Here is a 21,981-nt window from a genome sequence, read left to right as displayed (position 1 = left end):
ATCAGGAAGAGAACGGTTCTCATCTGGTGTGTTTCTAGTTGTGATGGATAGGCTGCTGGCTGAACTTGATCGCCGTTTTCAGTCCTATAATGACCTCAACAGCACCTTTGGTTTCCTGAACAACATATCTACCCTCTCTGCAGAACATCTTCGTAAAAAAGCAGCAGATCTACAGAAGAGATACCACACTGACCTGGAAAATGAATTTTGTGAAGAAATCATCCAGTTCAAAGAATTCATCTGCCATGATGAGCCATCATCTGCTAGGGAACTTCTTTTGTGCATTAAAAAAAGAAAACTACAGACCATCTTCCCAAATGTGGATGTCGCTCTCAGACTTTACCTGACATTACCAGTGACAAATGCAAGTGGGGAGCGCAGTTTCTCCAAACTGAAACTATTAAAAAATAGACTAAGATCCACAATTGTACAGCAGAAATTAAATCATCTCACTCTGATGTCAATTGAGAGCGACCTTCTACGTAAACTGGATTTTACTGATTTGATCAAAGACTTTGCTGCAAAGAAATCCAGAAAATGCCGCTTCTAAATAGTACTATGTTAATATCTTTAAAATGAGATGACATGCATGAAGTCATAACATGATCACCTTTCTCTTTCTTTCTCTACCTTGCCTGTTGTTGTTTTAAATGATCAGTCTCTGGATACTGTTGTTGATGTAATGCTTTCTTAAGATATGATAGTGTACTACTTTTATTTTATTGACTAAAAGTTAAGTTAAGATTTTTCACTACAACACTCACTTATGTACTACACACACACACACAATTTATCTTGCACTTTGTTCAATGAGTTATTTTGTTATATTCTTGCAATTGATTTGTTATGATTGCAACCTTACAAGGTAGTTGATTCAAGTTTTTCAATATGTTTTCCAGGTAAATAAGTGTTTTATGTTCTCATTCTGACCAAGACATTTGTGCATTGCAATAAACACTTGATCACTTTGAACTTTTTTCATCATTATTTATTTATTGGAAAAAAGCTTTTCAAGCTTCAATCAGTAATCGATTGTTACTTTTTTTTTTAGCATTTAACGCTGTCTATGGTACCAGTCACCTTTTAAAAGTAGCTTGGCACTTCAAATAACGATTGGATCGATTAGATTGTTACGGCACCAGATGGCGACAAATTAATATAGAAGGTAGGGCCCGAAAGTGGCTCAAGCCCAGGGGCCCCCAGTACCCTAAGTCCTGCCCTGCTTGTGGGCACCCACGTGACATCACTAGACACGTCATCATCAACGTCACCTTCCCCACCGCTATAAGTAGAGTAGGCAGCAACACCGGGGACCAACCTCCTCCTTGGGCTGATCTGGGTACTGGCGTCAGACTGCTGAGTAGCGCTTGTTGCTACCTCCTCTTCCTGATCCAATACCAAGAGTGGCTGCGCATCAGAAATGTCCTCTTGATATGGATCGGAAAATAATTCCAGTGACTCAAGCGGAAGGTATGTGGTGGTGGTGGTGGTGGTCGTGTTGTTGGTGGTAGTGTCTTTGGGGGTGCACATAGCAGAGAGTGAAGAAGAGGGTGCAGATCGAGAGGATGAGGAGGGTGCAGAAGAGTAAGGCTGAGCGAGCCACTCAACCAAGTCTGGTGCATCCTTTAAAGTAATTGAACGCACCTTCTGCAACTTCCCACTTTGGCTCAAGCCTGTTGCTCCTGCCCTACCCCTACCACCCCTGCGGAAGGGCCTGCCTCTTCCTCTGCATGTCATTTTTTAAATGACCCTGTGACAAAACTCTTAGTCCCTATACCGCTGAAGGACTGCTGCAGTATAGGTGAGCGGTCAGCAGTGGTGCACGTCAACCCTATCTATTGTGGACCTATAGCGGTCCTTACAGAACAGCAGACTGTACCGCACTCAAGCCTATGTACCGTAGCACCCTATACCAAGTTACCAGTCCTTATAAGAACTTTTGTGGACCAAGCAGGTTGTGTATTAGTGTTTAGCAGACTGTACGTCAGTCCCTATACCGCTGAAGGACTGCTGCAGTATAGGGCAGCGGTCAGCAGTGGTGCACGTCAACCCTATCTATTGTGGACCGATAGCGGTCCTTACAGAACAGCAGACTGTACCGCACTCAAGCCTATGTACCGTAGCACCCTATACCAAGTTACCAGTCCTTATAAGAACTTTTGTGGACCAAGCAGGTTGTGTATTAGTGTTTAGCAGACTGTACGTCAGTCCCTATACCGCTGAAGGACTGCTGCAGTATAGGGCAGCGGTCAGCAGTGGTGCACGTCAACCCTATCTATTGTGGACCGATAGCGGTCCTTACAGAACAGCAGACTGTACCGCACTCAAGCCTATGTACCGTAGCACCCTATACCAAGTTACCAGTCCTTATAAGAACTTTTGTGGACCAAGCAGGTTGTGTATTAGTGTTTAGCAGACTGTACGTCAGTCCCTATACCGCTGAAGGACTGCTGCAGTATAGGGCAGCGGTCAGCAGTGGTGCACGTCAACCCTATCTATTGTGGACCGATAGCGGTCCTTACAGAACAGCAGACTGTACCGCACTCAAGCCTATGTACCGTAGCACCCTATACCAAGTTACCAGTCCTTATAAGAACTTTTGTGGAACAAGCAGGTTGTGTGTTAGTGATTAGCAGACTGTACGTCAGTCCCTATACCGCTGAAGGACTGCTGCAGTATAGGGCAGCGGTCAGCAGTGGTGCACGTCAACCCTATCTATTGTGGACCGATAGCGGTCCTTACAGAACAGCAGACTGTACCGCACTCAAGCCTATGTACCGTAGCACCCTATACCAAGTTACCAGTCCTTATAAGAACTTTTGTGGAACAAGCAGGTTGTGTGTTAGTGATTAGCAGACTGTACGTCAGTCCCTATACCGCTGAAGGACTGCTGCAGTATAGGTGAGCGGTCAGCAGTGGTGCACGTCAACCCTATCTATTGTGGACCGATAGCGGTCCTTACAGAACAGCAGACTGTACCGCACTCAAGCCTATGTACCGTAGCACCCTATACCAAGTTACCAGTCCTTATAAGAACTTTTGTGGACCAAGCAGGTTGTGTATTAGTGTTTAGCAGACTGTACGTCAGTCCCTATACCGCTGAAGGACTGCTGCAGTATAGGGCAGCGGTCAGCAGTAGTGCACGGCAACCCTATGTATTGTGGACCGATAGCGGTCCTTACAGAACAGCAGACTGTAACGCACTCAGGCCTATGTACCGTAGCACCCTATACCAAGTTACCAGTCCTTATAAGAACTTTTGTGGACCAAGCAGGTTGTGTGTTAGTGATTAGCAGACTGTACGTCAGTCCCTATACCAATGAAGGACTGCTGCAGTATAGGGCAGCGGTCAGCAGTAGTGCACGGCAACCCTATGTATTGTGGACCGATAGCGGTCCTTACAGAACAGCAGACTGTAACGCACTCAGGCCTATGTACCGTAGCACCCTATACCAAGTTACCAGTCCTTATAAGAACTTTTGTGGAACAAGCAGGTTGTGTGTTAGTGATTAGCAGACTGTACGTCAGTCCCTATACCGCTGAAGGACTGCTGCAGTATAGGTGAGCGGTCAGCAGTGGTGCACGTCAACCCTATCTATTGTGGACCGATAGCGGTCCTTACAGAACAGCAGACTGTACCGCACTCAAGCCTATGTACCGTAGCACCCTATACCAAGTTACCAGTCCTTATAAGAACTTTTGTGGACCAAGCAGGTTGTGTATTAGTGTTTAGCAGACTGTACGTCAGTCCCTATACCGCTGAAGGACTGCTGCAGTATAGGGCAGCGGTCAGCAGTAGTGCACGGCAACCCTATGTATTGTGGACCGATAGCGGTCCTTACAGAACAGCAGACTGTAACGCACTCAGGCCTATGTACCGTAGCACCCTATACCAAGTTACCAGTCCTTATAAGAACTTTTGTGGACCAAGCAGGTTGTGTGTTAGTGATTAGCAGACTGTACGTCAGTCCCTATACCAATGAAGGACTGCTGCAGTATAGGGCAGCGGTCAGCAGTAGTGCACGGCAACCCTATGTATTGTGGACCGATAGCGGTCCTTACAGAACAGCAGACTGTAACGCACTCAGGCCTATGTACCGTAGCACCCTATACCAAGTTACCAGTCCTTATAAGAACTTTTGTGGAACAAGCAGGTTGTGTGTTAGTGATTAGCAGACTGTACGTCAGTCCCTATACCGCTGAAGGACTGCTGCAGTATAGGTGAGCGGTCAGCAGTGGTGCACGTCAACCCTATCTATTGTGGACCGATAGCGGTCCTTACAGAACAGCAGACTGTACTGCACTCAGGCCTATGTACCGTAGCACCCTATACCAAGTTACCAGTCCTTATAAGAACTTTTGTGGACCAAGCAGGTTGTGTGTTAGTGATTAGCAGACTGTACGTCAGTCCCTATACCAATGAAGGACTGCTGCAGTATAGGGCAGCGGTCAGCAGTAGTGCACGGCAACCCTATGTATTGTGGACCGATAGCGGTCCTTACAGAACAGCAGACTGTACTGCACTCAGGCCTATGTACCGTAGCACCCTATACCAAGTTACCAGTCCTTATAAGAACTTTTGTGGACCAAGCAGGTTGTGTATTAGTGTTTAGCAGACTGTGCGTCAGTCCCTATACCGCTGAAGGACTGCTGCAGTATAGGGCAGCGGTCAGCAGTAGTGCACGGCAACCCTATGTATTGTGGACCGATAGCGGTCCTTACAGAACAGCAGACTGTACCGCACCCAAGCCTATGTACCGTAGCACCCTAGACAGACCAAGTTACCAGTCCTGATAAAGAGCTTTGTGGAACAAGTGAGTTGTGAATGATTAGCAGACTGCAGCAGAAGGGCAGCAGTCAAGTATAATATTCTTTCTATATTTGGAAGAAAGAATATTATACGTGTACAAGCCTATTACCGTACCACTGATACCAGTCCTGAAAAGAACCTTTGTGGAACTAATAGTAACAGCAAGTCTTTAAAATTATCCTCACTGCCTGACACACTGCTTCCTGCCTGTCCCTATACAAATTGGCAAAAAAGAGTAGGCTGGAACGATTAGCTGGAACAGCTCTTTTGTGGACCTGATAGTAACAGCTAATGATGATGATGATGATGATGATGAAGAAAGACTAATCTGGCTGAGCTGTCCCTAAAATAGCAGCATACAGCGCTCTGTCCCTTTATCTAAACTGACAAAAGAAACTCAGGCTGCTGACCTAACACCTATACCAGTCCTGAAAAGAACTTTTGTGTACCAAATAGCTAGCGTTTTCTCTGTCCCTACTCCACACAGGATCCTTTCCCTACAGTGACAGAAGAAAGAATGTAAAATGGCCACCGGATCGGGTGTATTTATAGGTTAGGGGGAATGTCCAAGTGTCCATGAGCTGTCATGTCTCAATTGGTTGTCCTGTAACACATGATAAACGTGTCACGAAAGGTTAAAGTTCTTGTATACATTAAACACGTAAGTCCGCCGGGGCGAACGACGGAAAAAGGCGTTCGAACCCGCGGACGGCGAAAGTCGGAAATTCGCCGCGAAACGACCGCCGGGCGAACCGTTCGGCCATCACTAGTCAATACCACCCCCATTATGGACATGAGCTCCCCCATGCTCCTTTGTATACACAGAGCTGAAGAAAGTATTTAATACATTTGCCTTCTCTTTGTCCCCAGTCACCCACTCTAGATTATTTTATAAAGTGCCTACATGCTTAGACCCGACCTTTTTACTATTAATATATTTGAATATTTTTTGGGGGTTTGTCCTACTATCTTTTGCAATCTGTCATTCGTTTTGAGTTTTTGCATCCTTGCTTTCCTTTTTACATATTCTGTTATATTCTTTGTAACATTTAAATTACACTAGTTTTCCTTAATTTTTATATTTTTTAAAAGCTCTTTTCTTATTGTTTATAGCTTTTTTAACTTTGGACGCCACATAGGTTTTATTTTTAGCCTTTTAAACGTATTGCCTGTGGGAATATACTTTGCAGTGAGTTCACAAACAGTCTTTTTGAAGAATTCCCATTTCTGTTATGTGTTTATCAATGTCAATATTCTCTCCCAGTCTAAATCATGGTGCAAGGGAGCCAAGCAGAGCAGCCAGAGCCTTATGTGTGGGTCTGTGATATGGGAGCAAGGCAGGCTGGGACCAGAACCATCAGTGCTGTTTAGACTGGAGTAGACTGGAGGGACCATTTGCCTTGGAGAGACACTGTCACTGTGACTCAGGAGGGAACATGTGTCAGGTTTCATAATCATCTGTGCTGCTGCACACTGCTGTCAGTGTTACTGTGAGAGTCAATTTCATGTGTGCCGCCCATTGTAATGTCTTGCCCTTCTGAGTCCTGTCCTTGAGCTACTTACTTACTATATCAAAAAAAAAAATAAGAAATATGTTTTTTGCCTTATTATCTACCTTTAATCATATTGTTAATTGCATATTGTATTTGTATAAACACTCTAATTTGCACTTAAAACTGTAATTTTGTAACTTTTGGAAATTCCAGTAAAAACTGTGCCTGTAAATTTTGGGTCTTGTGTCAGTAAATTTTAATCTGGTAGGTTGGCAACACCGGCCTAAGTAGAAAAGCCTGACTCCTGCAGGGTAGGGCCTTGCCCTCTGTATGGAAGCAAAGCTCAATCCCCTATCTGGAGCCAGGATATGACTCTGCCTCTGACTCTGACTTTTCTACTCAGCTGTGGCTGCTTTTAAAGAAAACAATCTGTAAGACTTTCTATACCTTTTATTTTAACTACGGTACTTAGAAAGTATTTAGCTGATAAAGTGAAAGTTAATTTACGCTGTAATCACTTTTCAGAATATTCAACTCAACAGTTTAATAGTTTCTCTTCATTACCGGTTGTTTCCATCTTTAATCGCTATAGATTGACTTTCACAATTGAAACTTTCTTTACCTCTTTGAACAGGTTTCTGATGTTTTCAAACAGCTTCTATGTCAGTGATGGCGAACCTTGGCACCCCAGATGTTTTGGAACTACATTTCCCATGATGCTCCAGTGCACTGCAGAGTACATGAGCATCATGGGAAATGTAGTTCCAAAACATCTGGGGTGCCAAGGTTTGCCATCACTGTTCTATGTTCTCTGGAGCCTCAACCCTTTTCCCTTTCCTTCCCATTGTATATTTTATTCACCATTCTTCTTTTGTTCGGTAAATTGATCTATATTTGTTTTTATGTCTAACATTTTAGACCTGGCTAAAATCCTTTCTTCTAAAGACTTTCTACATCAATATGGGGATAAGGGGCTTTGGGGTGGGGGGCGCAGAGCTCCCCTGCCTTAAAAAAACCCACCCCTATGTTGAGGGCATGGGTCTGGTATGGTTCAGAAGGGAGAGCAGCTCGCTCGTCCCCCCCCTTTACCAGACTCATAGCGTGCTTGGATAAGGGTCTGGTATGGATTTTTTTTTGGGGGGGGGGGCATGCCACTTTTTTTGGCATGGGGTTTTCCCTCAAGATCCTCAGAGCTCAAGTAACATGCCATGAGTCAGACCAGTTAAGACGATGATCCAACTTTGATGCGACTTACATACAAATCAATGGGCTGAAATCATGCCCAAGTCGGACCAAAGTAGTGTAGGAACCTTTTTTCAGAGTCAGACCGACTTGTGTCAGACCAGTTAAGACAGCTCTTGTAGGGAACCATTGATTTATACACGTCATGCTCCCAAAGTTGGAGCATACACCAGTGTGAACCGAGCCAAAAACTGGAAAGTGCAAAATCTGGTACAGTTGTGCATGGTAGCCAATCAACCTCTAACTTCAGCTTGTTCAATTAAGCTTTAACAAAAAAAAACTGGAAGCTAATTGATTTCTATGCAAAGCTGCACCAGATTTTGCACTCTCTAGTTTCCACTCTAATGCCGCGTACACGAGACCAAACTTTTCCGGAAGAAAAGGTCAGACGGAATCATTCCGTCCGATATTACGGTCATGTGTGAGCTTCATCTGACTTTTTTCTTCAAAAATTCAGACGGACCAAGAAATAGAACATATTTCAAATCTGTCCGACGGAATCAATTTCTATTGGGAAAACCGTTCGTCTGTATGCTGGTCCGATGGACCAAATACGACACTAGAGCAGCTATTGGCTAGTGGCTATTGAACTTCATTTTCTAGTCCTGTCGTACATCATCACGTTCAAAACGAATGGACTTTGGTCCATTTGTGTGTGGGCAAGTCCGTTCGGTCAGAAGTCCGTCGTAACTCAGTCGAAAGTCCGTCGGTAAGACCGTCGGACCTTTTCTGCTGGAAAGTCCGGTCGTGTGTACGTGGCATAAATAAACCCCAGTTTGCTAATGAAAAAGTTTGTGGCACATGCATGCATGTACAATGGATTCTTGTGCATGCAAACAAATGATGCGAGGCACTATTGTGCCCAACCACTAGATTAGAAGCTGGAAGAATCTGCATGGAAATCTACATGTACAGATGCACTGCCAATTTCTGCCAGCCCTCAAATGCCTGCAAGAGACCAGTGGCACGTTTATATTTTAAATGGAGACACAGTACAGGGGCGGAGGTCATTTTAGAGTAGTCTGCCTTAATAAGTGCAGTAGAATTGATTCTCTGATGCCTTTCAAGGGGTTTATGACTGCAGATAAGCGGAGAAACAATGATTTTCTGAAACGATTGAAGGTCAAAATCATTTTTCATTGGAGCATTTATAAATTGTACTATTTACATTTAAGTTTTATTAAATCTCCTCTGGCTGAGTAATTTATGTTTATCCATAGATAATCTATAGAGAGAATTCAATTTAATTGTATATCGTATCTCAAGAAAAAAAAAAGAAATGTCACTATGCGGGAACCAGCGTGATTCCAGTTCCGATTCCCGCATCACATCTCCCCCGCAGGCAGTTCACACTGCCCTCTGCGAATCGCTGCAGTTATCAATATAAAGTTAATGACACCCCCAGATTGGTTCACAGAACGCAGTGCAAACTGTGAATTCGGACATGAATCAGATCGCATGGGTGTCAATACTCATGTGATCCGATTCCAGTGGGGGGGAAAAAAAGGTTCCTGTACCTTTTTTGTGTGAATCCAAAGCAAGTTCAGGCATACAACTGTATGGCTGAATTTGCATTGCACAGACATCGCATGTGAACGGTACAGCAATGCGGGTACGAATCACATGCAGTGTCTGTGTTCGCATATGTGTTAATCCAGGCTAAAGCGGTTTTCAACTCGCCTATGGCCGGCTTTAGGAATGTAGAACGTACCGTATGTCTATACAAAATTAATTGCTTTAAAAGCTCAGTAGTATTATTTTTATATGAAAATGGCCTTTCAAGGCTGGCTTTGAGAAATATGGCTTTGCTGTTTACCTGGTTTCCACTGAGTACTCTCTAAAATACAGTATTTAACCACTTAAGGTCGGCCATATAGCAGTTTTACTGCTACAGGACAGGACAGCACCTCTGTGTTGTGTGTTGTCTCATGTAAATATATATATATATATATATATATATATATATATATATATATATATATATATATAGTATGTACTCTTCCTGGTAGGGGGCGTGCGTGTACACCGCCACCAACTCGCTTCCTCTGTGATTATACACTCGCCGATCATCAGGTAGAGAGGCAGAACGGCGGTCTGCCTATGTAAACAAAGCAGATCGCCATTCTGACAGGAGGGGGGGAATGCAGGGACACAAATTCAATCTCTTCCTACTAAAAGAACTTCCCACACTGTAGGAAAACAGCTAGGCACACAGTTAACCCTTTAATCGGCCCTAATGTTAACCCCTTCCCAGCTGGTGTCATTAGTACAGTGACAGGGCATATTTTTAGCACTGATAACCGTATTAGTGTCACTGGTCCCCAATAAGTGTCAGTTAACGTCCGAATGTCTGCCGCAATATCGCAGTCCCACTATAAGTCGCTGATTGCTGCCATTACTAGTAAAAAATAAATAAAAAATATCCCATAGTTTGTAGCAATATAATTTTTTGCACAAACCAATCAATATACGCTTATTGGGATTTTTTTTTTTTACCAAAAATATGTAGCAGAATACACATTGGTCTGAAGAAATTCTTTTTTATTGGATATGTTTTACAGCAGAAAGTAAAAAAATTTGTTTTTTTGTTCAAATTTGTCAGTCTTTTAAAGAAAAAAAAAACACAGAGATAATCAAAAACCACACAAAGTAAGCTCTATTTGTGGGAAAAAAAATGACATACATTTTGTTTGGGTACAGCATCGCACAACGCAAAAAATGGACTGGTCAGGAAGGGTGGTGGTGGTAAATCTTCTGGAGGTCTAGTGGCCCTCCAGAATTAAAAAATGTTAATTTCAAGTTAGCTAGTCAAGCTAGTTAGTTAACTAATATCACGAGTAGCAACCCGGCAGGAAACACAGAGAAAGGGTTATATATGACAGCTGAAATCAGATCATATTTTGGGCTCAAGAGTCTCCCTGTAGTGGAGGGAACTATACCATCCTCATTAATGGGTGTCAGCTTGTCTCCATCCTTCGTGGTTCCATTCGGCAATTTGGTATATCATCACTTAAGTTTGTGCCCGTTGAGTACTCCGGTTTGTGGTCCGAGGACCGATGTTTGGCAGCAAACCGATCACAGTCAGGAATCTCCTATGCGCATATAGCATCCTCTACTTCCGGGAACATCACAGAAGCGGCGTCATGTGACTGGACGGCTGACCATATGACAGTCTGCCCGCGTGTCGTCACACGGCGTCTGGACGTTTTTGTTTTAATTGTCTTTACTGTTGTCTTGTGTCTATGTGTTCTTTTGTGTGGTGACGATTTCATCACTGTGATTACTTATAGGCCAGCCTTGGTGAAGCCATATTTTTTGATAATTGGGCCTGAACTTGTGCCAACTTTTTTACATTATATGAATTTTATAAATTTTATTAATTAATAAAAATGTAAGATTTTTATGATAACTCTAATATGATCTGATTTCTGCTGTCATATGTAACTCTTTCTTGGTGTCTCCTGCCTGGTACTCGTGATATATGCTCTTTCCTTGGTTACGTCAGCAGCGCCCTACACTGAGTGCCCACTCTATATAAGTGGATAAACATGTGCTAAGATCGCACTTCATTTTTTTCTGCTAGTTAACTAAGTTAAAGTTGCTGTGCTGTGATACAAACCATTGTCGCTTTAGCAGTGTGCACTCACTTGAGCAGCCACTAAATTCCATTGGAGGTAGGTGGTTGGGGGGGGGAGTAAAAATTCAGCTGAACTACCCATTTTACTGCCTATATGAACAAAGGTTGTACGATAGAATGTTACCCAAGGGGTAAATTAGCTAACTGTATTTTGGTCTGGCATTTGTTCATAAACATGTTCACTGTTTTCATAATGTAACCTCACTTTCTAAGAATTCCAATATTGTGTCAGGTTCATTAGGGCGGATAAAACCATCAGTGGAAGTTGTACAGATACCGATCCCAGCTGATCTGCTTTTCATTCCTGTTTTGGCAATTGAACCTGTTGACTTGATAAGACCTTTAAAGAGTTTAGGTTTGTAATGAGAGCTCTATAGGTACATCCAAGCCTCTTCAAACACGTATAAACATTATTGGGTGTTGATGGTCTTAAACTGTCAGCTCGCGCTGAATGTAAAAATGACTTTGGCCGCTCAGAGCATTGTAAAACTTTTCCTGAAAAAATGTACATATTCTTCACTCTTAGAAAATGATTAATGAGAGTTATCCAGAAAACCCTTCTTGTACTAGAAACCACAAAACAGGAGAAAGCGAGCCAACACGTCATGACTCTCACGTGCTCAAAGCCAATGCTGAAACCACATAAAGGCTTCACAGCTTCCAACTGTCTCTCTTTGGGACCAATGTCCCTTTATCACTCTATCACACTCTGTAATCCTTAAGGTCTAATGTACTTACCTGAATGTTTAGTTGTATATATTGTCTTTATTATTGTCCATCCCCAAAAAATTTTGGGGATTTTTTTTTAATTAGTTTATATAGCTTGTTTATATTTAGCAATCTCATTTTCAATTGCAAGTGGTGCTCCAGATTACTTTTAGGTTATGACGAAGTGAAGTTAATTTATGAAACGCGTCAACCCTTGCTGTTGCTTGTCTGTATCAGTTTTGTCATGGCACATTTATATTTGGAATACAGAAATACATTTTGTCCTCTACATTCTGGTGTGCGGTCAACATTTCTCTATTGATTGAACATTTGCTCAGGTCGTGGACTGGACTTGCACCCAGTCATCAGAGGAAGGATTATTCTCACCTGGAACGGTACAATCTCTCCTTCTCATCAGGCTCTTGATTAATTTTAACCTATTTTACAGAATATTCCTGTTTCAGGATATGACTGTTGAGTTCAGTAGCTCAAGCTAAAAGTGGTTGCAAAGGCATGAAACCATTCTGAGAAGCTCATAAGCCACTGGAATGGTTTCCGAAGTTGATGGAGGGGACATCCTCCCTCTCTCCACTCACAGGTATTTTTCTGGCTTACCGTTTCGGCCAGTTAGCCCAAGAAATGTTTCAATGGTGCAGCCAGCTGGTCCCATAGGTAATCAAAGAGTAGATACTCTTTGATCGACTCTATGGCCTTGTAGGACCGGAGGAATGCCATGACATCACTTCCAGTCTAGGCCAGAAGAAAATCTTCTTTTTTTTATCTTTTGCATTTAAAGGTAATGAAGAGATTTGGAGTTTTTTTGACCCCAGATCTCTCCATGAAGAAGACCTGTCATCCTTATCTCTATTACAAGGGATTTTTACATTCCTTGTAATAGGAATAAAAGTGATAAAAAAATATATATAATTTAAAGAGACAGTGTAAAAATAAAAAATAAAAAGTAGTATAAATAAGAAAAAAAAAAAGTAAAGCGCCCCCATCCCTCCGTGTTCCCATGCAGAAGTGAACACATATGTAAGTCATGCCTGCATATGTAAACTGTTTTCACATCACACAAGTGAGGTATTGCTGCAATTGTTAGAATGAGAGCCATAATTCTAGTACTAGACCTCCTCTGTAACTTTAAACAGGTAACCGGTAAATGCATTTAAAGTATGGCCTATGGAGATTTTTAAATACCGTCGTTTGTTGCCATTCCATGAGCAATTTTAAAAAATGACATGTTAGTTATCTATTTACTCAGCGTTATATCATCTTTCACATTATACAAAAATATTTGGGTAAATATTGTGTTTTGTTTTCTTTTTTAATTCATTAAAGTGTATTTTCCACCAAAAAATTGCTGCAAAAATACCATATGACGTAAAAAATTGCAACAATTGCCATTTTATTCTCTAGGGTCTCTGCTAAAGAAAATTTATAATATTTGGGGGTTCTAAATAATTTTCTATCAAAACCCACAAATGTAATATATTGCAGATTACCAATCATTAGATGTGGTGGTTGAATTTTTCTTTTCTTTTTTTTGGATTTTTTTCCCCCTTTGTTTTCATCTGGTGATCTGGCAAGTAACATACCTCCTGCATTAGAGCATCCCCACTCTGGATAAATGAGCATAGGGGTCACCTTTGGGCAGCAGCATTGTCAGTCTAAGGGGATTTAGATACAGTAACAAATTAATGCCAAACCCCAGCTCATACTGCAGTTACACAAGCAGTTACAGCAACAGTTCTTTTTTTCTTTTTGGGATAAATGTTTTAAATAAATGCAAGCTGATCATTGCAAGCCCCCCTGTCAGTGTTATATGGTTTGTCTTATCCATCTAACTGCAAAAGAGCAGACATGCTTGCCAGATCACAAGGTGAAAATAAAAGAAAGAAAGCCTAAAAAAGAAAACAAATGCATCCATCGCATCTAACAATTGGTAAGCTGCAAAATAATAAATGATTGCTTTTAGGTTTAATATTGCTGTAAAGATCGCAATTTGTGTGTTTTTGGACATGTTCGCCTAACCTCTTGTTGAATCAGTGCTTTGTATAATTTTACTCAAAGCTGTACTAGTGTCTTACAAATAATCCATAGGATCTTAGATTTAGAAGACAATGAGGTTGATTTATTAAAGGCAAATAGACTGTGCACTTTGCAAACTATTGTTGCTCCAGAGCTTCATAAATGAGGTAAAGTTTCACTTTGCAAAAAGCACCCAATCACATGCATGGAAAGTAAAAAACAAAACAAAAAAAACAGCATTTTTGCTTGCACATGATTGGATGACGGAAGTCAGCAGAGCTTTTGCCCATTTACTAAGCTCTGGATCAACTGCTCTTCTAGAGAGAAACTGCACTTAGCAAAGTGCACATTCTATTTGCCTTTAGTAAATCAACCCCAATATATAATAAATGAATGCATCATGACGTGAATTGTGGAGAGCAGGGCACGCTCTAGACTAAGTTCCTCCCAGGGTCTTGCGGTAGAATGTTTAGATATTTGTTTCTGAATTTCTAACTCCAGGCCATTCTCCAGATGCTTTACAAGAAAAACGTATACGGATAGGCGGGTGTGATTTTGCCGTATCCTGTAGAAAACACATGTACAGGTTAGGCAAGGTTGTGCTGGTGTGTTGAAGCTGTAAGATAAACACAGCATGCACTGACAGGTAAAGGACATGGCAACATAATAAGATAGCAGAAGCAGTAAATGCTCCAGAGAGCCACAAAATCCTAAAAGTGCTTACTCCCTCCAGAGCCTTTTTGAGGGATTGCTACTACGCTATACTGATTTCACAACATGCACTATAATGTCAAAAGTATTGGGAAGCCAGCTTTTACACGCACATGAACTTAATGGCATCCTAGTCCATAGGGTTCAATATTAAGTCGGTCCACCCCTTGCAGCTATAACAGCTTCAACTCTCCTGGGAAGGCTGTCCACAAGGTTTAGGAGTGTGTCTATGGGAATGTTTGACCATTCCTCCAGAAGTGCATTTGTGAGGTCAGGCACTGATGTTTCATGAGAAGACCTGGCTCACAGTCTCCACTCTAATTCATCCCAAAGGTGTTCTATTGGGTTGAGGTCAGGACTTTGTGCAGTCCAGTCAAATTCCTCCAACCCAAACTCGTTCGTCCATGTCTTTATGGACCTTGTTTTGTGCACTGGTGAGCAGTCATGTTGGAACAGGAAGGGACCATTTCCAAACTGTTCCCACAAAACTGGGAACACAAAATTGTTCAAAATAACTTGGTATGCTGGCGCCTTAAGCTTGCGTTCACATCAGGCCATTTTGACATGTGATTTGACATGGGGTAGAACGTTTGGCAACCTTTTTTAGCAGTATATTTGCCATCCTGTCCTGGTGACTCTTATCATTTATATAGCTGTTACAAACAGGAAGGGAGGGAAAATCTCCCCATTGGAGGGGGTCACAAAAATTTTAATCCTTCCCCGCTCTATACAATGTTAAAAAGAAAAATGTCTGGGGTTAAGCTGGCCATACACTGTGTGAATTTCATCCAGTTTCTAGTGAACCAGCCAAAATATTATCAGTGGATGGCTCTGTTGGCACCAATCCAGCTGATATCCTTCAATTTAAAAATTGAAGAAGATGGGTGGAAAATTTTTGACCTACAGTGTGGACTGTCAGAATACAACAGCGGTGGCAGGAGATTTGTGGATGGAGAAATCTGTTAGATTTCTTATGTTCTGTCTGAAGGCTGAACCAAAGAAGTCTATATATGTACGGCCAGCTTTAGTATTGTTATTATTATTACACAGACTTTATATAGCGCCAACAGTTTGCGCAGCACTTTACAACGTTAGGGCAAATAGTACAGTTACAATACAATTCAATACAGGAGAAATCAGAGGGCCCTGCTCGTTAGAGCTTACAATCTAGCTTTAGACTTTAAAGTTTCATCCAATTTAAAGCTGTAGTAAACGTTTAAAAAAAAGCCCCCCCCCCCGTAAAGCAAAAGCATAATGTGCTAGTATGTATCACATACTAGCATATTATGAAGAACATACCTTAAAACAAAGCCCTCCAGCAGTGCACAGTCACCACTGCAGAGGCTTCCAACTCCACCCGGTCTTCCTTTTGGGTTTGCAGGCTTTGGTTGCTTGATTCACGAGCCGCAATGCCGCTTTTGTGCATGCGCACGGGAGTCTGGGCCGCAGCACACAGCTCTGAAGGAACGGTGCACTTTTAGGAGATAGTAATTTTACTTACTGATAAGCTTTATTATAATCTTACCTGAAGGTAAAATTAAATATGAGAGTTTACTACTGTTTTAATATTATAATCTTTATTGTATTTTACAATACAAACAACCAAATGCAAAATAAACAATACAGAGCAGAAGAGGGCAATAAATAGAAGCAAGGTATTTGGCTCCATTCCGATATATCAATGGCTTATCCAATTTGTATAGTAAAAAAAGCAACACTCGGATGCTTCTATATTACAGTAATATCACTTTTTGTCAGGGAGCCATGTGACCTGTTAAAGTGTCAGTTTTAGGCATTGTGTGAGGGAGAGGACTTGAAGGGCAGACTGATCTTCTCATGGGATAGAACCATCTCTGCCCCTTTGGGAAAGCAGGTTGCACCAAAAAGAAGCTGACAGTGAAGCGAGATAATGATGAATTGAGGAAATTACTAGAGCAAGAAAAAGAGATAAAGAGGCCTAAAGTGTAGAGTAGGAAGGGGGGGGGGGGGTGCCTGAGTATTTGGGAAGGAGGGAAAAACCCATTTGGTCACAGTTCGAGGCTCTTATGATAGAACTCATCGCATAAGCCAGGATTGATTGTAAGAGCAATCGGGAAGAGAATTGAAAACATCTATCATATAGTTGAGCTGTTTTTCATACCCATCAGTAGGTTAAGTTTGTGTATCCATTCTTGCATGGTTAGTGTGGTTGAGGCTGTCCAGTGTTTGGGGATGATTGTCCTCACTGCCATGAGAAAGAATCATTTTTATAGTTGACAGGTAGGTTTGGATCATAGTGAATAATGCCGCGTACACACAACCGAACTTTCTGGTCAGACGGAGTCCTTCCGATATTACGATTTTACGGATATTATGATTGTGTGTGGGCTTCATCTGACTTTTTTCCTCAAAAATTCAGACGGACCTAGAAATATAACATGTTTCAAATCTGTCTGATAGAATCAATTTCTGTCGAAAAATCGTTCGTCTGTATGCTGGTCCGACGGACCAAATACGACGCTAGGGTAGCTATTGGCTACTGGCTAACTTCCTTTTCTAGCACTGTCGTACGTCATCACGTTCAAATCGAACGGACTTTGGTCCATTCATGTGTGTTTGGTCGGAAGTCCATCATAGCGCTGTCAAAAGTCTGTCGGGAAGATCGTCGGACCTTTTCTGCCGGAAAGTATGGTCGTGTGTATGTGGCATTCGTCTACCTGGGGGTTCAAGGAGCATTAGATGTAGGTACTTAGCTAAATGTGTTGAAGACCTTGTCCCAAAATGGTTCAGCCATTCCCATGAAATGTGTGTCACTGGGCCAGTGTTGGTATGACACTGTCAACAAACATAAGAGACACTGGGAAAGATTTAATGTAGTGGGCAAGGACATTGATACCACCTTGTAAGTATCTCAAAGTTCTTGCAACTCTTGAACCACTTTAGTTCTGGTAAATTGACGCATTATTATGCATGATTTGATCCTGATTCTCATTCCTATTTTGTCATATAAGATGAAGATTTGGGGAATATGCAAGAGAGTAGTAATTTGTTAAACATTTCATTTTAGTAGATGATGAGGAGAGGCAAGGGTCAATTTTCTTCTCAGTGGAAGGGAATATGATAACCTTTGAAACACAGCAAAAAATGATTGTGTGCTTGAGTGAATTCTGAAAAAAGCAAGCACAAAATGAGCGAGCTGCATGTAAACTGATGCCAGTCCAGCTCGCGTAACATTGTCTGTTGTCCGTATGGCCCTCTATTCGTAGCTTTTTTTCATTATCCATCATGAATCTGTTATGATATATAATTTCCAACAGCAAAAATAATATGCTAGCCCAATAATTCAGCATTGCAGAGAGCTGTGTACTGTGTTGGGTGGAAGTGAGATCATTGTCATATAAAATACAATTTTTATGTGGATACAATCAGAGATCACAAACTGCCCAACAGTACCAGCCGAGATCCAGAGGGCAAGTGTTGCAACAAGTATTCCAGTGTTTGGCTCCGGCCTCCGAGACACCTTCTAGATCATCAGAACCCCCAGGGATTTCTTTAAATACTGAAGTAGTCCCAAATGATCCATGACACAATGGGTAATGCTTCCTTTATGCTGCCTAGCCTGGTTGTGGATAGTGCAATGTTTACATCTCTCTGTCCATTCCACATGCACTGGAGGAAGAAAAGTGCAGCTCTACGGTAGCAAAAGAGAGGTACTCTGTGCTCAGATGCCCACTATTGTGCTTTTTAATAGGCTTCTTAAATTTACTAAAGCACAAATTGAACATCTTTATATCAAAGCCCAACTCAAGCCAGAATTTATTTTTATCAAATTTTTGGATAGCATGGGTAGGGTTTCAAATGTCTGCCATTTTTTTGTATGTTTGTGTTCCCCTTGGCTAGGGTTAGGCTTTAACATTAATAGCCCAAGGCCTGAATGGCACCATCAAAGAACCTTTCCAAATAAACCACTTTAAGCATGATTATATTTGTCTGGTGATTTTCTCATGAGTTTCCTACTGAGGTTTTTTTTTTTTTACATTTATCTTACATGGTAATTTTTTTCTTTAAATAGACGCCAAATGCAAATTTGCTGAAAACAGTTTTTTTTTTATTGCTCTGACAAGCAGTATTTAATTTTAAATTGCTAGCTTCAAATAACCGCATGTACATCAAAATAGAAACATTGTATATCCACGCTGGATCTGACAATCCTGATAACACACAACCCATAACACCATAGGTTCCAACTGTCTCCTTTTTTGAACTTACAGATCTTTTTTTTTTTTTTAAAACATTGTCTATTTTCTCCATGGTTGTCCTCCTTTCATCCATGCATAGCTAAATGCACTAACATTTCCTTTTGTTGGAAATCTGGGAACTCTCTTTGTTTTGTAACGCGGGAGAGATACAGTGGGATTATTTGATCCCCTGCGGATTTTGTAAGTTTGCCCACTTACAAATAAATTAAGGGTGTATCATTTTTATCATAGGTGCATTTTAAATGATAGAGACAGAGTATCAACCAAAAATCCAGAAAAAAAACACATGATACGAATGTTATAAGTTGAGTTGCAGTTCAGTGAGTAAAATAAATATTTGATCCCCAAGAAAAACATAACTTAGTTCCTGGTGGAGAAAGCCTTGTTGGCAAGCACAGAAGTAAGACGTTTCTTGTAGTTGGTTACCAGGTTTGCACACATCTCAGGAGGGATTTTGATCCACTCTTTTTTACAGATCTCTAAATTCTTAAGGCTTCTTGGCTATCGCTTGGCAACTTGAATTTTCAGCTCCCTCCATACATTTTCTATAGGATTAAGGTCTAAAGACTGGCTAGGCCATGCAATGACCTTAATGTGCTTCTTCTTGAGCCACTCATTTGTTGCCTTGTTGGAATGCTTTGAGTCATTTTCATGCTGAAAGACCCATCCATGACCCATCTTCAGTGTTCTGGCTGAGGGAAGAAGGTTTTCATCCAAGATTTTACAATACATGGCCCCATCCATTGTCCCCTCAATGCGGCAAAGTTGTTCTGTACCTTTAGCAGAGAAACAAAACATCCCCAAAGCATTATGTTTCCACCTCCGTACTTGACTTTAGGATGGTGTTCTTAGGGTCATAGTCAGAATTTTTCTTCCTCCAAACACAGTGAGTCCTCCTCCTCAAGAAGGTACATGTACAGACATGCCAATGAACATCTAAATGATTCAGAGAAGGATTGGGAAAAAGCGATGTGGTCAGATGAGATCAAAATTGAGCTCTTTGACATTAAGGCCGCGTACACACGCGGGGACTGTTCGCCCAACTTTGTCCGCTGAACAGTGTTTCGGCGGACAGTCCGCCCGTGTGTGGGCTTTCAGCGGACAGTTTCAGCGAACAGTCTGCTGAACAAAGTTTTTCGGAAATTCCGAAAAACTGTCCGCTGAAACTTGGTTTCAGCGAACAGTCCCCTCGTGTGTAGGCTTGTTCGTCAAACTAAGTTCCGCGCATGCTCAGAAAGGATTTACACGCCGAAAGTTGTAATGCAGTGTATAGGACGTCGTATTTTCCGTCCCGTCGTACGTGCCGTTCACGTCATCGCGCACGGTTTCAGCAAACTGTTCGTTCGTCGTGTGTGGGCAAGTCCGTCCATGCTAATTTTGAGCGGACTGTTCGCTGAAACTGTTTGACGGACAAAGTTGAGCGAACAGTCCCCGCGTGTGTACGCGGCCTAACTCGACTTGCCGTGTAATTGTATAATGGGTGGGTATAGTGTATATTTAAACACGTTTATCACTTATTTAGTCACTTACCACATTAGGGAATTGTATGCATAAGGATACTTTAATAATTATGGGTAAAAGTAGATGTAAGTGCTGTATATTTTGAATTATAATATTATACCTTTTAGATATACTGTACACACAGCAGCCGAGAAGAGTTAGGGGCTCGGAAAGAAAAGCATTGATCTATATCACCAATTGCTAAAAATAATTTTTACACGAGTCCCCTTAGGCCTGAAAATATTTCAAGAGTTCTTCCAGGATAAAAAGCCTGGAAAAATCTAATATAACTTCTTAAAATCTACACTGACACTGTAACTTTCATACATGGTGTCTGAGGACATTTGATGATAGCTGGTCCAACATTTTTTGGCTGGATCAGGTGATGACCCGTGTCTATGGAGCAGCACATGACAGCACCTAACAAGTGTTTGGGGGGGGGGGGGAGGGGGAATATAACCCAATAGGTTTGAAATGCTTTAAAAAATATTTCCCATTTTCTACTGTTTTCCTAGGTCATGGGTTAGCTTAATGCTATGTTACCCCCCTCCCTTCTTTATTGCCCTAACACCCCTTTCACACTGAGGCATTTTTCACTAGCTAAAGGGCTAAAAATAGCACCTGTAAAGCGCCTGAAAAATGCCTCCCCTGCCACCCCAACGTGAACGCCCGAGTGCTTTCACACTGGGGCGCTGCACTGGCAGGAGGTTAAAAAAAGGGCTAGTGGAGGATTCGGGTATACCCGACTCCTCCACTGCTCCTGCCCATTGAAATGAATGGGCACTGCTGCCAAAGTGCCTGCAAAGCGATTCGGCAGCAGCACTACACCGGCACTATTAACCCTTTCCGTGGCCACTAGCTGGGGTTAAAAACGCCACGCTAGGGGCCGAAATGCTAAAACTACTGTAAATCACTGCTAAATATAAGCTGTGCTTTACCGCTAACGCAGCTGCAATGTGCTCTAAATGCTAAAGACTGCTCTAATGAAGCCTTAAGCTGGCCTTGCACCTGTAGATGTTCATTAAAAAACTCCCAGTTTTGGAACATTCGTTTGATTATAAAAAAAGTTAACGTGGTTGAATCACCAATCACTTTCAAGCAGAGTGAGCATAAAAATCGAAGAAGAAAGATGGACATTTTTTATTGAATCTACAGGTAATGGAAAAATTTCTATCTGTTAAATTGGCTCCCGGATAAGAAAAATCTTAACTAGTGTTATGCACATGCAAAGTTAATCCACATTGTCAATCGAGAATCAAGACATTGATATTGTACTCAAATGAAAAGTCATTCAAAATGAGTAGAGTTGGTAAAAGCTCCATCAAATGCTCAGATGAATGATTTTGATACTTTCTTGTTCAACAATTTGAACAAAATTCTACAAGTGTAAGGCCAGCTTAACTCAATCTTTTTACCCCCAGGGGAACCCTTGAAATAATTTTCAGATCTCATGGAGCCTCTCCTAAAATAATTTCATCAGGGGTCAGTGCTCCTTAAAATGGAATAATGCCCACTTTACAGAGGTAGTCAGAATGCCACCCTTACAGATAGCTAAAGAGATCATAGGTGTCATGCTGCTGGCTGTGAAAGGGGGCATGGAACCTGGAACCG

General features: G+C 41.7%; 1 protein-coding gene across 1 annotated transcript in view; it reads left to right on the top strand.

The window, feature by feature from the left end:
- The window catches only part of ARHGAP42 (Rho GTPase activating protein 42), a 531,185-nt gene that overhangs the window by 206,474 nt on the left and 302,730 nt on the right, over positions 1 to 21,981 (top strand). The gene's annotated exons all lie outside the window — the stretch shown is intronic.

This window comes from Lithobates pipiens, unplaced genomic scaffold (assembly GCF_037356315.1).
Source record: "Lithobates pipiens isolate NorthernLeopardFrog02 unplaced genomic scaffold, aLitPip1_a1.2 Scaffold_16, whole genome shotgun sequence".
In the NCBI taxonomy this organism is placed as follows: Eukaryota; Metazoa; Chordata; class Amphibia; order Anura; family Ranidae; genus Lithobates; species Lithobates pipiens.
Note: the sequence above shows the minus strand (reverse complement) of the source record. Positions and strands in the feature narration are given on the sequence as shown.